The 14,805-nt window shown below is 42.2% G+C and overlaps 1 protein-coding gene across 1 annotated transcript in view; it reads right to left on the bottom strand.

Moving 5' to 3' along the window:
- Positions 1-14,805, bottom strand: part of LOC126336611 (diacylglycerol kinase eta) — a 1,405,164-nt gene that overhangs the window by 473,490 nt on the left and 916,869 nt on the right.

Below are 14,805 nucleotides of genomic sequence, written 5' to 3'. Positions count from 1 at the left end.
TGCTCCAATCATTTTTGAGCTGCCAAGGAACAGATCTTGCTCACGAAGCAAAGTACTCAGAAAAATACGTACGGGTATCTTGAGTCACTTGTGAAACACTTGTGCGTGTTTCGGGAGATACCGTGTATATGTGCACGCAGTGCTGAAATATAATTATCTTACATTTAAATATTTAGGAATATAAGTTACAAAAACATTATTGAGAAAACATTATTGACAAAGTGTCCATATATGGTAATGCTGCCAATGGCCGGCCGTTGTGGCCGAGCGATTCTAGGCGCTTCAGTCTGGAACCGCGCGACTGCTGCGGTCGCAGGTTCGAATCCTGCCTCGGGCGTGGATGTGTGCGATGTCCTTAGTTAGGTTTAAGTAGTTCTAAGTTCTAGGGGGCTAATGACCTCAGATGTTAAGTCCCATAGTGCTCAGAGCCATTTCAACCATTTGTGGTGGCGCAGCGGACCCACAACCACATTAAAAACCTTCACTGAGTTGACGAAAGTCGTGGGATACCTTCTGATATTGTGTCGGCCCTCCTTTTGTCCGGCATAGTGCAGCAGCTCAATGTAGCATGGACTCAACAAGTCATTGGAAATCCCCTGCAGAAATACTGAGCCATGCTGCTTCTATGGCCATCCATAAATGCGAAACTGTTACCAGTGAAGGATTTTTGTGCACGAACTGACCTTTCGATTATGTTCCATAATAGTTCGCTGGGATCCACATCGGGCGATCTGGGTGACCAGATCATTCGCTCGAACTCTCCAGAATGTTTTTCAAACCAATTACGTACGGTTCAGGCCCAGTGGCATGACATCGTTCTTTGGGAACATGAAGTCTGTGAATGGCTGCAGATGGCGTCCAAGTATCCGAGCACAACCATTTGCAGCCCACGCCATTGTGGAGCTACCACCAGCTTGCACAGTGCCTTGTTGACTTTGTGGGGTCTGGACCACACTCGATCCCTATCATCAGCTCTTACCAACTGAAATCTGGCTCATCCCACCAGGCCACGGTTTTCCAGTCATCTAGGGTCCAATCGACATGGTCATGAGCCCAGGAGAGGCGCTGCTGGCTAAATAGTACTGTTAGCAAAGGCACTCGCGTCGGTCGTCTGCTGCCAAAGTCCATTAACGCACCACTTCGCCGTATGCCCCACTTTGATTTCTCCTGTTATTTTAGACAGTGTTGCTTGTCTGTTAACACTGACAATTCTACGCAAACTTCTCTGCTCTCGGTCGTTAAGGGAAGGCTGTCGACCACAGCGTTGTCCATGGTGAGAGGTTATGCCTGAAATTTGGTATTCTCAGCACACTCTTGACACTGTGGATATCGGAATATTGAATTTCCTAACGGTTCCTGAAATGGAATGTTCTATGCCTCGAACTAGCATTCCACATTCAAAGTCTGTTAATTCCCGCCGTGATTACAAATGACAGCACCGCCAATGAATGCCCTTTCATACCTTGAATACGTGATGCTACTGCCATCTGCAAGTGTGCACACTGCTATCCCATGACTTTGTCATCTCGATGTATACAACTTTACCGCAAAGAACCTCATTTCTCAATATTGGTCTATGAACATTACACTAACAAGAATGTAAAAACCAGTGATTGCAAAGAGATGGTTGAAAATTTTCTAGATTATATTCCAACAATGACCCGAAATGTAAGGAAAATATCAGCTGCAGTATTGTTCTGTAAAACTTCGGGAGAACTGCCTGGTGTCTGCAACTTACTGCTACGATATTTCGGCGCAGAGTCTTCTTCACTGAGGTCACACATTTACGAAACCCCCTCCCCCCCCCCCCCCCCCCCCGGAACATGCATGGTGTATCCAGAAATACAATTATACGAAAATTGTGTCCAAAACGTCAAATTTTTGGACCTCCATCGCTAGTGAATCAGTGAAAATATGACGGCGGTTTCCAGTTAGATTCTGGATGAAATCCTGTTATAGAAAACTTGGGGCTCTGCACAGCGGCGTCGTTCTGTGATTTTACCGTACGAAGACAATCGATTTGATACCGATGAGGCGAGCTTCCAGCGGCGCAGCACATAGACTTACAGCAGAAGCCCTTACGCAACGCCAACTGGACACTCCACACCGCCGGGGTCTTAAATACTAAATACGTGAGCTCGGTTCATTTTCGTCAGTATTCACTTGAAGATTCCCAGAAGACAGCCCGCCGAAATATCGTGGCAGCAAATGGCAGGCATCCGGTAGTTCACCCGAAATTTTGTGGAACGATCTGTACGCCAGGAAAGTTTTCTATTTCACAGCTACAATGTTATTTATAATGGTGATGGATGAAACTGTGAAAGAGACAATGTATGTAAAGTCGGCAGAATGCTAAATAGGTCGCAGAGGAGAAAGTCATTGACTGGATGCAAACTGACTTAATTATTACAATATTACGCATTTCAGACATTGCATAATCGGATATCCTGCACCATCATGTTGCGCATAGATACAGAAGTCACATGTTGTGGTAGTAACGATCCTAAGCAGACAAAAGAAGTTCATATAGGAAGGAAGGTGAAGTTATTGCTGTTTCCCGGAGGTATTGTGGCTCAAAATGGCTCTAAGCACTATGGGACTTAACATCTGAGGTCATCAGTCCCCTGCACTTAGAACTACTTAAACCTAAATAAGGACGTCATACATATCCATGCCCAAGGCAGGATTCGAACGTGCGACCGTAGCAGCAGCGCGGCTCTGGACTGAAGCGCCTAGAACCGCTCGGCCACATTGGGTGGTGCGAAGACCCATAGGTAATGATGTCGCCTACTCCTCTTTTCACCACCCTTCAACCACTTTCCTCATTTTCCCCGGACAGTGATGCGTGAAGAGGCGACCAGCTTCGCCGAGATGCGTGTCCCCAGGCGCCGACCCATAGCCATCTCGCTTTTCTCGTCGTCGCTTATGTCATTGTATTTCCCCTTTTGCGGCCCGTATCGTTACTGGAATAACGATCACGCACCCTTCTCTCCAAGGTAGACCACAAAGGCTCGATAGCATTGAGATCTGGTGACTGTGTTGGCCAAGAGAAATTCGAGAATTTACCCTCGTGCTTACAAAAACACTCCTGGACTATGTGAGCTGTGTGAACAGGGGTCCTGTGGCCTTGGAATAGAGCAACACCACTGGGTAAGAAATATTGTACCTCGAAATGAAATTGATGGCGTGATTAGAACTTCAGCAGAGAGTCATTAATAATGGGTCCGGAGTCTGCAATGATATGTATGGAATATTAATAATTTAGTGTCTCTCTCTTTGTAAGAGGCCTCACACGAACGCACATGTATCTCTCCAGTCATGTTGCGGATCTGGCTTCGGTCATTGTGTTACAGTAGTCGAATATCTCATCGAATACGGCACCTAACAATGTATGTAAACGTAGACGATTGTCTAGTAATGCTGCTGACCTTCTCCGTTTACGTACATTATTACTTGTGGAACTCAGCCAGTTCTTCGACTCTGGCGATGATGGATACTGTGGTGAGTTGTCTGATCCAAACTATATGAAACTTGCTTCACGGTCGAAACTGTGCAAAAATGAAAATGAAATAAAAGTTTTTTTAATTCATCCAATGATGGACAGCCTGCTAACGTATTTTGAGAAAAACTATTTTAAATCATCTGACAGATTTCTGCTGTCTGGGATCAGCGAATCCAGAAATAAAGTTTTCAGTACGTCACTATATTTAAAATACTCAGGTGCAAGCAACTTAATTCCGTGTTCCATGAGGCCAAAAGGTGTAGGGAAAAGGGGGTGTGGGACGGTGTATGAGGTGGGGGGTGGGTATGGAAAGTTGGCACCCAGAGTTTGCATTGCCTGGATGAAGTTGCTGGGTCCGCACTGTGCTGAATGACAAAAATCACAGGTCTCATCTCTCCATGTCGTCAGTTCTGAAGGCCGCCTAGTAGTTCAGAAAGTGTTTGTCAGTACGCTTCAAAATGTTATTGACGTATCAGATTTCCTGCAATCGCCCACGAACAAACACTTTCGTTTGGAACCAGGACATAATTGCCTTGGCAAATCTGAATGCCACAACTACATCAATTGCTATTTAGAGCTACATGTTTTCTCATGTCCTATTTTGAAATGAAAAAATATCCAGTCACCAATCAGATTCCCTTCAGAGTATTTTGATGAAATAGTTATGTACAACCGCTCGCTCGATGAAAGATCCGTACCTGAATACCAGAAAGTTTCACGGGTAACAGCATGACAGATGAAAGCAAATTGAAGTAATCCGCTGAATTACAGATCCATATCACTGAAATCGATTTGCAGCGGGGTTTTAGAACACATACATTCAGAAATCCCTCGTAGAAAAAGATCTGCTGACACATAACTACTACGGTTTCAGTAAACATAGTTCTTGTAAAGCACAACTGGCTCTTTACTCGCACGAAGTTCTCAGTTTTATCGACAGGGAATCTCAAATTAATTCCATAATTACAGATTTCCAGAAACCTTTTGTCACCGTTCCTCACAAGTGGCTTTAGTCAAATTGTGTGTCTATAAAGTATCGTCTCAGTTTCGCGTCTCGATTCGTGATTTCGTCGTGAAGTTCACAGTTCGTAATAACAAACTGGAAGTCATCATCTGAAAGCGATCTGACGTTCCTCAAGAAAGTGTTGCAGATTCTATGCTGTTCTTAAAATGTATAAACGGCTTAGGAGGCAATCTGAGGAGTCCTCTTGAATTCTTTGCAAATGATACTGTCGTCTACCGCCTAGAAGTTTAAAACGAATTACAAACTGATTTAGACAAAATATCTGCATATGGTGAAGTGTGATAACTGAATGCGAGGTCCTCCGTATGAGACTAAAAGAATACCGATAAATTTCGGTTACATGACAAATTACACAAATTTAAAGGTTGTCGATTCAACTAAATACCTAGGGATTGCAATTATAAACAACTTAAATTGGTGTGCCGAGTGGTCCTGCCTTTCGAGGACTTGAAAATCCCGCCACATCGTATGCGCGGCGCTGTCTGTCAAAGCAATGATCCCTGGCGTCTCTTTTCGCGACTGAGGCTTGCAGCGGCCAGAGACGGGGATCTTCATCCGCTAGACGTGCAATGTAGCGGAACTAATCACCTGTATGGGCCGTCTGTAGCGGATGTAGTGACAGGCTTTTCCTTCTTGAGACGCTGAGGCGTGAAATCATTTATTTATTTATTTATTTATTGTTCCGTGGGACCAAATTAAGGAGAAGTCTCTATGGTCATAGAACGAGTCAATACATGAAATTATAACACGATAGTAGAAATAGATAAAATGAAATATAAGAAACATATTCAGGCGACAAGTCGTAAGTTTAAATAAAGAAAATCAACAATATAACACTGGAATTTGCTTAATTTTTCAGCTCTTCCAGGTGCTCCTCGACAGAACAGAAGGAGTAAGCCATGAGAAAACTCTTGAGTTTAGACTTAAAAGTGTTTGGGCTACTGCTAAGATTTTTGTGTTCTTGTGGTAACTTATTGAAAATGGATGCAGCAGAATACTACACTCCTTTCTGCACAAGAGTCAAGGAAGTGCATTCCACATGCAGATTTGATTTCTACCTAGTATTAACTGAGTGAAAGCTGCTAAATCTGGGGAATAACCTAATATTGCTAACAACAAACGACATTAAAGAAAATATATACTGTGAGGGCAATGTCAGAATTCCCAGACTACTGAATAGGGATCGACAAGAGGTTCTCGAACTTACACCACATATAGTTCGAACAGCCCGTTTTTGAGCCAAAAATACCCTTTTTGAATTAGAAGAATTACCCGAAAAAATAATACCATACGACATAAGGGTATGAAAATATGCGAAGTAGATTACTTTTCGTGTTGAACTGTCACTTATTTCGGACACTCTTCTAGTGTTAAGTAAAGCAGCATTTAGTATCTGAACAAGATCCTGAACATGGGCTTTCCACAACAGCTTACTATCTATCCGAACGCCTAGGAACTTGAACTGTTCCGTCTCGCTTATAATATGCCTATTCTGTCTGATCAAAATATCTGTTCTTGTTGAATTGTGAGTTAGTAACTGTGAAAACTGAGTCTTATTGTGATTTAGCATCAAATTATTTTCCACAAGCCACAAACTTATTTAATGAACTACATTATTTGATACTGTTTCAATATTACACACAATATCCCTCACTACCAAGCTGGTGTCATCAGCAAACAGAAATATTTTTGAATCACCTGTAATACTAGAAGTCATATCATTTATATAAATAAGAAACAGCAGTGGCCCCAGCACCGACCCTTGGGGAACGCCCCATTTAACAGTGCCCCATTGGGACTGAACATCACTACCACTCTCAATATTGTGGAGAATTACCTTGTGCTTTCTGTTATTAAAGTAAGAGGTGAACCAATTGTAAGCTACTCCCCTTACTCCATAATGGTCCAACTTCTGCAGTAATACTTTGTGGTCAACACAAAAATGGTTCAAATGGCTCTGAGCACTATGGGACTCAACTGCCGTGGTTATCAGTCCCCTAGAACTTAGAACTACTTAAACCTAACTAACCTAAGGACATCACACACATCCATGCCCGAGGCAGGATTCGAACCTGCGACCGTAGCAGTCCCACGGTTCCGGACTGCGCGCCTAGAACCGCGAGACCACCGCGGCCGGCTGGTCAACACAGTCAAAAGCCTTCGTTAAATCAAAGAAAACACCTAGCGTTCGCAACCTTTTATTTAATCCGTCCAAAACCACACAGAGAAAATAGAATATAGCATTTTCCGTTGTTAAACCATTTCTGAAACCAAACTGTACATTTGACAGCAAATTATGTGAATTTAAATGCTCCAGTAACCTTGTATATACAGCCTTCTCGATAACTTTAGCAAACATCGATGGCACAGAAATAGGTCTTAAATTGTCAACATTATCCCTGTCTCCCTTTTTATAAAGTGGCTTCACTGCCGAGTACTTTAATCGGTCAGGAAACCGACCACTCCTAAAGGAAAAGTTACAGATATCGCTAAGTACTGGGCTAACTTACATAGGACAATACTTCAGCATTCTGTTAGATAGCCCCCTCATATCCATGAGAGTTCTTAGTCTTTAGTGATTCAATAATTATCTCAATCTCCTTCTTGTCAGTGTCATGGAGGAGCATTTCAGGTAACTGTCTCGGAATACTTTTTCTAGGAGCGCTATATGATTCCCTGTTGGGACTAGGTTTCTATTTAGTTCACCTGTTATATTCAGAAAGTGATTATTAAATACTGTACATATATGCGACTTATCAGTAACACGGAAATTCTCACTATGCACAGATTCTATATCCTCGACGTGTCTCTGCAGACCAACCCCTTCCTTTACGACTGACCATATGGTTTTAATTTTATCCTGAGACTTGGCTATTCTATCTACATACCACATGCTTTTTGCCTTCCTAATAACATTTTTAAACACCTTACAATATTGTTTGTAATGGGCTGCTGCATTTAGATTTTGACTGTTTCTAACGTTTTGATATAATTGCCACTTTGCTCTACAAGATATTTTTATCCCTCTAGTCAGCCACCCAAGCTGCCTGTTTTTGCTAGTACCCTGTTTTGTACGTTCTAACGGAAAGCAACTTTCAAAGAGCACGAGAAAAGTCTTGAGGAACGCATTGTATTTATCGTCTACTGTATTAGTACTATAAACATCTTGCCACTCTTGTTCCTTGATAGGGTTTACAAAGGTCTCTACTGCACCTGGATCAGCTTTCATAAAAAGTTGATAACCGTATTTAACATGTGTTGCAGCACAAAAATCTTTTAGAGTAAAAATTTGTGCATCATGATCTGAAAGGCCATTCACCTTTTTGCTGACGGAATGCCCTTCTAGTAATGAGGAATGAACAAAAATGTTGTCTATGGTTGTTCTAATCTTCCCTTGCGCTCTCGTTGGAAAGAATACGGTTTGCATAAGATTATATGAATTAAGGAAGTCTACCAGCATCCTTTTCCTTGCACAATCACTTATATAATTAATATTGAAGTCACCACATGTAACAAACTTTTTGTATTTCGTATTAAGTGAACCAAGAATCTCCTCTAGCTTTAGCAATAATGTTGCGAATTCGGAGTCTGGGGATCTATAAATAACAACAGTTAGAAGTTTAGCTCCACTAAATTTAACCACACCTGCACAACCTTCAAACACCTTTTCAGTGCAGTACTTTGAAACATCGATTGACTCAAATGGGATGCCGTTTTTCACATACATGGCTACTCCCCGTCAATGTTGTTTTGGCAAGTTTCTACCACACCATCATGGGGGCAGCAGAGTGGAGATTCATACCATTCAATGTTCTGCCAAGTGGCGGTAGTGCTTAGCTTATGTTGATCAGTTGTACGATCGTATAGCTACTCAGTTGCGAATAGATAAATTATCAATATTGTCATTCAGCCCAGTTGTCAATCGTGTGATTATTGCCTCAACACGTGTCGGGAGAACTTCATCCCATTTTCAAGTGCTTAAACAATTTTTTATGCCACAAAGGCCTCGTCACAACTTAAAAACAAACTGCCCATGTGCACTGTCAACTCAGACCATAAACATCACAAGCCGACGCATCCTCCGTTCCCGAGGTACAGTTATCGGCTGATTATTTATTTATAGCTGTCGGTCCGATGTTCTGCACCGGTCTGCGTTTGTGCTCCTGGTGAGTTTAGGCATCACGTCTAGGGAAATTGGTTCTGTCTCGCTTCGACAGTGGGGAAACATTGTGATTGCTAAACTGGGACATTAACATTTCCCTTGGGTGCGAAAAATGTTGAAGATTAGGGACCACTAATTTGCTGCGTACCATCAACCGTCATTTTATATCTTTGACCTGGTGGAACTGATTGATTTGTTATAGTGATGTAATACATCAATGGTTGCACCATTCGGGTAATGGGTTCTGTGATGTGCAGTGAAATATTCACCGAGGTAGATACTATGCAGTATGCTCATGGAAGTTGAAGATTTTTAGATGCTTCTCTCTGCTGTCACTTGGCTTGGTAACTCAGGTACGAGTTGTGAAAGCACCGGCTAGAGGGGGTCATGATCTATTGGCAGCAGTGTAGTGTTTGTTTCATACTGCAAGAACCGGCAGACTGACCTAATGGTCCTGCGGCGAGTTTGGTGAGCGTATATGTTTCCTGTTAATTATGTATTATTGGCTCGCTTGCGAGTGTTTTCGCAACGACTTGTGATTGCTGAAAAGGTACAGTGGCGTTTTGTTTGCTTTCTCCCACGCAAGCCGAGTGGTAGATCGATTATTACTAGTCTGGCTTCTTGTACTGGCTATGATGATTTTGAGATGCTTGTGGAATCCTGCTGAAAAGCAGAACTGATTCACTATACCAGTGACTGTGTGACACGAATGGTGAGTTTATGGGTGGGGATATGAGTTTAGCACGTCATTCTAGAGGAATGGACCAGTAAGTCTCGCTTGCACTTACACAGGGTGGTCCATTGATCGTGACCGGGCCAAATATCTCACGAAATAAGCGCCAAACGAAAAAACTACAAAGAACGAAACTCGTCTAGCTTGAAGGGGGAAACCAGATGGCGCTATGGTTGGCCCGCTAGATGTCGCTGCCTTAGGTCAAACGGATATCAACTGCGTTTTTTTAAAAATATGACCCCCATTTTTTATTACATATTCGTGTAGTACTTAAAGAAATATGAATGTTTTAGTGGGAGCACTTTTTTCGTATTGTGATGTAATAGTCACAAACATATGACTCACACTTTTAGACGAACAGTTGGTAACAGGTAGGTTTTTTAAATTAAAATACAGAACGTAGGTACACTTGAACTTTTTACTTCGGTTGTTCAAATGTGATACATGTACCTTTGTGAACTTATCATTTCTGAGAACGCATACTCTTACAGCGTGATTACCTGTAAATACCGCATCAATGCAATAAATGCTTATTTCGTGAGATATTTCGCCCGGTCACAATGGACCACCATGTATATTGCGCGGAATCTATAGCAGCTGTAGCTGCATTGCACTAATGTGAATTAAATTGTCGCTCGGTGGGATTGTCAGAGAACGCGTGGTTTGCGAGAGCCGTATCTGAGCGACCATCAAATTTGGATTGTTTTGTTTTATCAATTTATTTTAGTATTTTTTGCTGTCTCTGCATTGAACAAACGTGAGCGCATCTGGTTAGGTCCTTGCCTTGTGCTGGTTTGTTTGCGTTGAATATTCTCGTCGTGATTTTGGCACTGTGTATTGAACATACGTCTGCGTGTTTATTTAAAGTTGTCCTGGTGTGTTGATCAGTGTTTGTCTCGGGTTTTGCCATTGAGTTTTGGTTGGTTGTAAGGAACGACGTCCTTGGTGGCTGTGTGAACCTTTCATGTCCTTGTCGGTTCTGTTTATTGTGCGCCCTTGCGCGTATTTAAATTATCCCCTCGTGGCGCATGTAGTGAAGAACGGAACTGCGTTCCTGGTCGAGGTTGTGAGCTTTTCTCAGTGGCTATGCTGAGCTCTTATTAGGAAAAACTTAAAGCTAGAAATTTTGTTATTATTTTAGTGGTAAATCATCTTACAGCGCGGATTACTACTAAGCGTATCGCTGTATACTTGTTACGTCAGCAAAGGGATCAAGTCTCCGGTCTAAACCGTAAACCTATAGTAGCTGGTGCCGATTAGCATAAGAGCATTATCATCTGGCAGTTGCGTGATATCTTATAAGTGACTACTGGCATAGTTCTAAGTTTTACGGAAAAATATAAACGCCATTTGACTGTTTGATGTGCTTTAATACACTATCTAGAATATGGTAAAGAAGCAAACAAATGTTCACTTCTAATTTTCCACAAAGGTTCGTGGTAACACACTCACACACTAGTAAAGGTCCAATTAAGAGACGGGGACGTAATCTTCAGCGGTCGTAGTCCACAAGGTCGGCATCCGGAGTGAACTGAACTTCGGGGCTGGTTCTAGCCTCTAAATAGCTGTCTCCAGGCAGTCAGGTTTTGGCGTAGTGATACTTCCTGCAGGCCGTGGCTCGAGCTCCCCCTGCAGGAAGTAGTGCTCGGAATGTCTGTTTCCATTATCGTATATGTAAATAGCCGGTGTTTATCATGGTGCTTTTGGTACGCCTTGTACATAGACAACGCCGTCCTCTGTCGTGTAATATGGATTGCCGGCCTTTAGGGGCTATCTTGGCTCTGGCATAACAAACTGTGAAATTGGTTCTGCATGCCATATAGTGTAAACATTGGCACATTGTACCTGTTGCAAAGATAATGTAACCAGCTTGTTATGTAAGCAGTTACATAACCTCGTTCTCTGACATACTTTAGGTTACTTGGTCCAGACTGTGATGTCTCTGTGACGATCTTTGACGATCGTTTTACTTATTTTTACGTTGGTTGCTGCTTAAACACAGTGAAACGAAGTGCAGACCTTTGGTAATATGTTTTATTTCACAGCCTTATCATAAGTTATGCAATTCGCCAGACAATTAATATAGCACACAAATGTTTTCCCTTTAACTAGAGGTTTATATTATCGAAGATTAAAAACAATTTTTGACATGTAAGTAAAAAAATCGTGTAATCTACACATTAATTATATTTTCGCCGTATTTTTCTGCTATTTGTACTTTTATTGCCTTCACTTATTCCAGTTGTAACACTTGAAAATGGCCTAAGGATGAGATCTAGACCGTATAATGAAGCATATCGTACAGTCAAATGGAGGTCATATCTTGCCGCAAGTTTTACGTGACTGTGACTCCACATGAAGGAAAAGTCATCAATAGTTGCAAGTGACGTTAAGGTGACCAAAGCTAAAAAATTGTAAGTGAGTGCTCTAGTGTAAGTTGCTTGGCTATGGCTTATAGCATGGCCGCGACTGTTAGTAAATGTTCTTACTTACCTGGAATATGGTAATGTCTGTTACGTATGTAATTACTTTACCGTGAATGTTGTTTCTTGATCGTAACGCGTTTGCCTTCACATTTAATAGTTGAGTTTTATCTTTATTTAATGATTATGAGATGTTTTAGACCATTGCTCAACTGAAAGCTTTTGTTTGATGTGATTTCATGGATATGGTTTGGACGTCCAGTGTATAAATTTTTTACGGCGTTGCACAGGCTTTTCGTTTCAGTTTCTGTCACACACAGCATGATACATTCAACAAACTAGTCTTTCTTTTAGATAATTTTTTCTTATTCTTATTTGTTCGCCAGTACATAACAAATTTTCCCATACGTTCGTTTAAGGCTGTACATACCTGAAGATTTAAAATAAGAATGTTATGGAGCACGGAACGGTATCGTACATTGATACTGCAACAACATGCGATTTGTTAATTCCCAATACAATTTTTAAAAGTAGGCCAATACCAGCTTTCTCATAATTTTGTCACTTAAAACAATTTCTTCGTTTGATTCGATATGCTTTTCAGTTTGGACCACTACATAAACCAGCTGGAGACTCTTTTAGTTCTGTGGCTTTCCTTCCTTATGCTGGAACTGTACCTGCCAAGATAGGTAGGATTTTGAAGAAATATGAAATCAGATGTGTGTCCCGTCCGCCAACTACGGTTAGAACACTTCTTGGCTCTTGAGGAAGCCTGGCGTTTACAAAATACCATGTGAGTGCGGGTAAATATACATCGCCCAAGCTATTCGGACCGTCAATGACAGACAAGTTGAACATCATCGCCATGGTTGTAGAATTTTATAACAGGTTCTTTGCTCGCGTTTCATGTCATTTCTGGAAACCCAGAACCTTTTCTGTAGGAATCAACATGGATTCCAGAAACAGCGAACGTGTGAGACCCAAATCGCTTTATTTGTTCATGAGACCCAGAAAATATTAGATACAGGCTCCCAGGTAGATACCATCTTCCTTGACTTCCGGAAGGCGTTCGGAACAGTTCCGCGCTATCACCTTATAAAGAGAGTAAGAGCCTACGGAATTTCAGACCATCTGTGTGGCTGGAGTGAAGAGTTTGTAGAAAGCAGAACATAGCATGTAGTTCTCAATGGAGAGACGTCTACAGAGGTTAAAGTAACCTCTGGCGCGCCACAGTGGAGTGTTATGGAACCATTGCTTTCACAATATATATAAATGACCTAGTAGATAGTGTCGGAAGTTCCATACGGCTTTTCGCGGATGATACTGTAGTATACAGAGAAGTTGCAGCATTAGAAAATTGTAGCGAAATGCAGGAAGATCTGCAGCGGATAGGCACTTGGTGCAGGGAGTGGCAACTGACCCTTAACATAGACAAATGTAATGTATTGCGAATACATAGAAAGAAGGATCCATTATTGTAAGATTATATGATTGCGGAACAAATGCTGGTAGCAGTTACTTCTGTAAAATATCTGGGAGTATGCGTGCGGAACGATTTGAAGTGGAATGATCATATAAAATTAATTCTTGGTAAGGCGGGTACCAGGTTGAGATTCATTGGGAGAGCCCTTAGAAAATATAGTCCATCAACAAAGCAGGTGGCTTACAAGACACTCATTCGACCTATACTTGAGTTTTGCTTGTCACTGTGGGATCCGTACCAGGTCGGGTTGACAGAGAAGGTAGAGAATATCCAAAGAAGAGCGGCGCGTTTCGTCACAGGGTTATTTGGTAAGTGTGATAGCGATACGGAGATGTTAACAAACTAAAGTGGCAGGCTCTGCAAGAGAGGCGCTCTGAATCGCGGTGTAGCTTGCTGTTCAGATTTCGAGAGGGTGTGTTTGTGGCTGAGGTATCGAATATATTGCTTCCCCCTACTTATACCTCCCGAGGAGATCGCGAATGTAAAATCAGAGAGATTCGAGCGCGCACCGAGGCTTTCTGGCAGTCGTTCTTCCCGAGAACCATAGGCGACTGTAACAGGAAACGGAGGTAATGACAGTGGCACGTAAAGTGCCCTCCACCACACACCGCTGGGTGGCTTGCGAAGTATAAATGTAGATGTAGATGTACGCAATTATTACAACCTGGCAAATCTGCAGTGGCTGAACACGTGTTTTGCAGAGGGACGTAGGGTGCTATACAATGAGACAGAAGTGGTTGCAAGCGCCTCCCGTTACTGGGATTGTGTTTTGAAAGAGTCTTGAAATCAGACCAACAGATAATATCATTGACTGTGATAACTGATACCCGTTAAGTAAAACTTGGGATCCTGTTTTATCAGATATGAAGAAGTATCGGCATCTTGGCCGGTTATGAGTAACAGTTTTTTGCGATATATTGTTTTTCGACAGTATTTAACACTGGAAGCGCTGCAACTCCTCTTGCATCAGGGTCAGCTGTAACGACTAAACGCTTGCACATTACCTTAGCTCATGCGCTTTCGTATTTTCGTTGCATATAAAGGTTCCGTCGTTCACAGTTTGAAACAGTTATCGATGAGAGAGGCTTAGCTTTTCTCACCTGATGATGGTGGCCAGGTGGACAGCGGAAATACTGTGTGCAAATGACAGCTTGATCCGCCCGAAGACCGGGCAAGAATTTGATCTACACTTAAGCACCAAAGAAACTGGTGTAGGCATACGGATTCAAATACAGAGATATATAAACAGGCAGAATACGGCGCTGCAATCGGCAACGCCTATATAAGACAAGTGTCTGGCGCAGTTGTTAGATCGTTTACTGCTGCTACAATGGCAGGTTATCAAGATTTCAGTGGCTTTGATCGTGGTGTTATAGTCGGCGCACGAGCGATGCGACACACGATCTCGGAGATAGCGATGAAGTGGGAATTTTCCCCGTACGACTACTTCACGAGTGTACCTTGAATATCAGGAATTC

Source organism: Schistocerca gregaria, chromosome 2 (assembly GCF_023897955.1).
Source record: "Schistocerca gregaria isolate iqSchGreg1 chromosome 2, iqSchGreg1.2, whole genome shotgun sequence".
In the NCBI taxonomy this organism is placed as follows: domain Eukaryota; kingdom Metazoa; phylum Arthropoda; class Insecta; order Orthoptera; family Acrididae; genus Schistocerca; species Schistocerca gregaria.
This window is presented reverse-complemented; position numbering and strand designations above follow the sequence as displayed.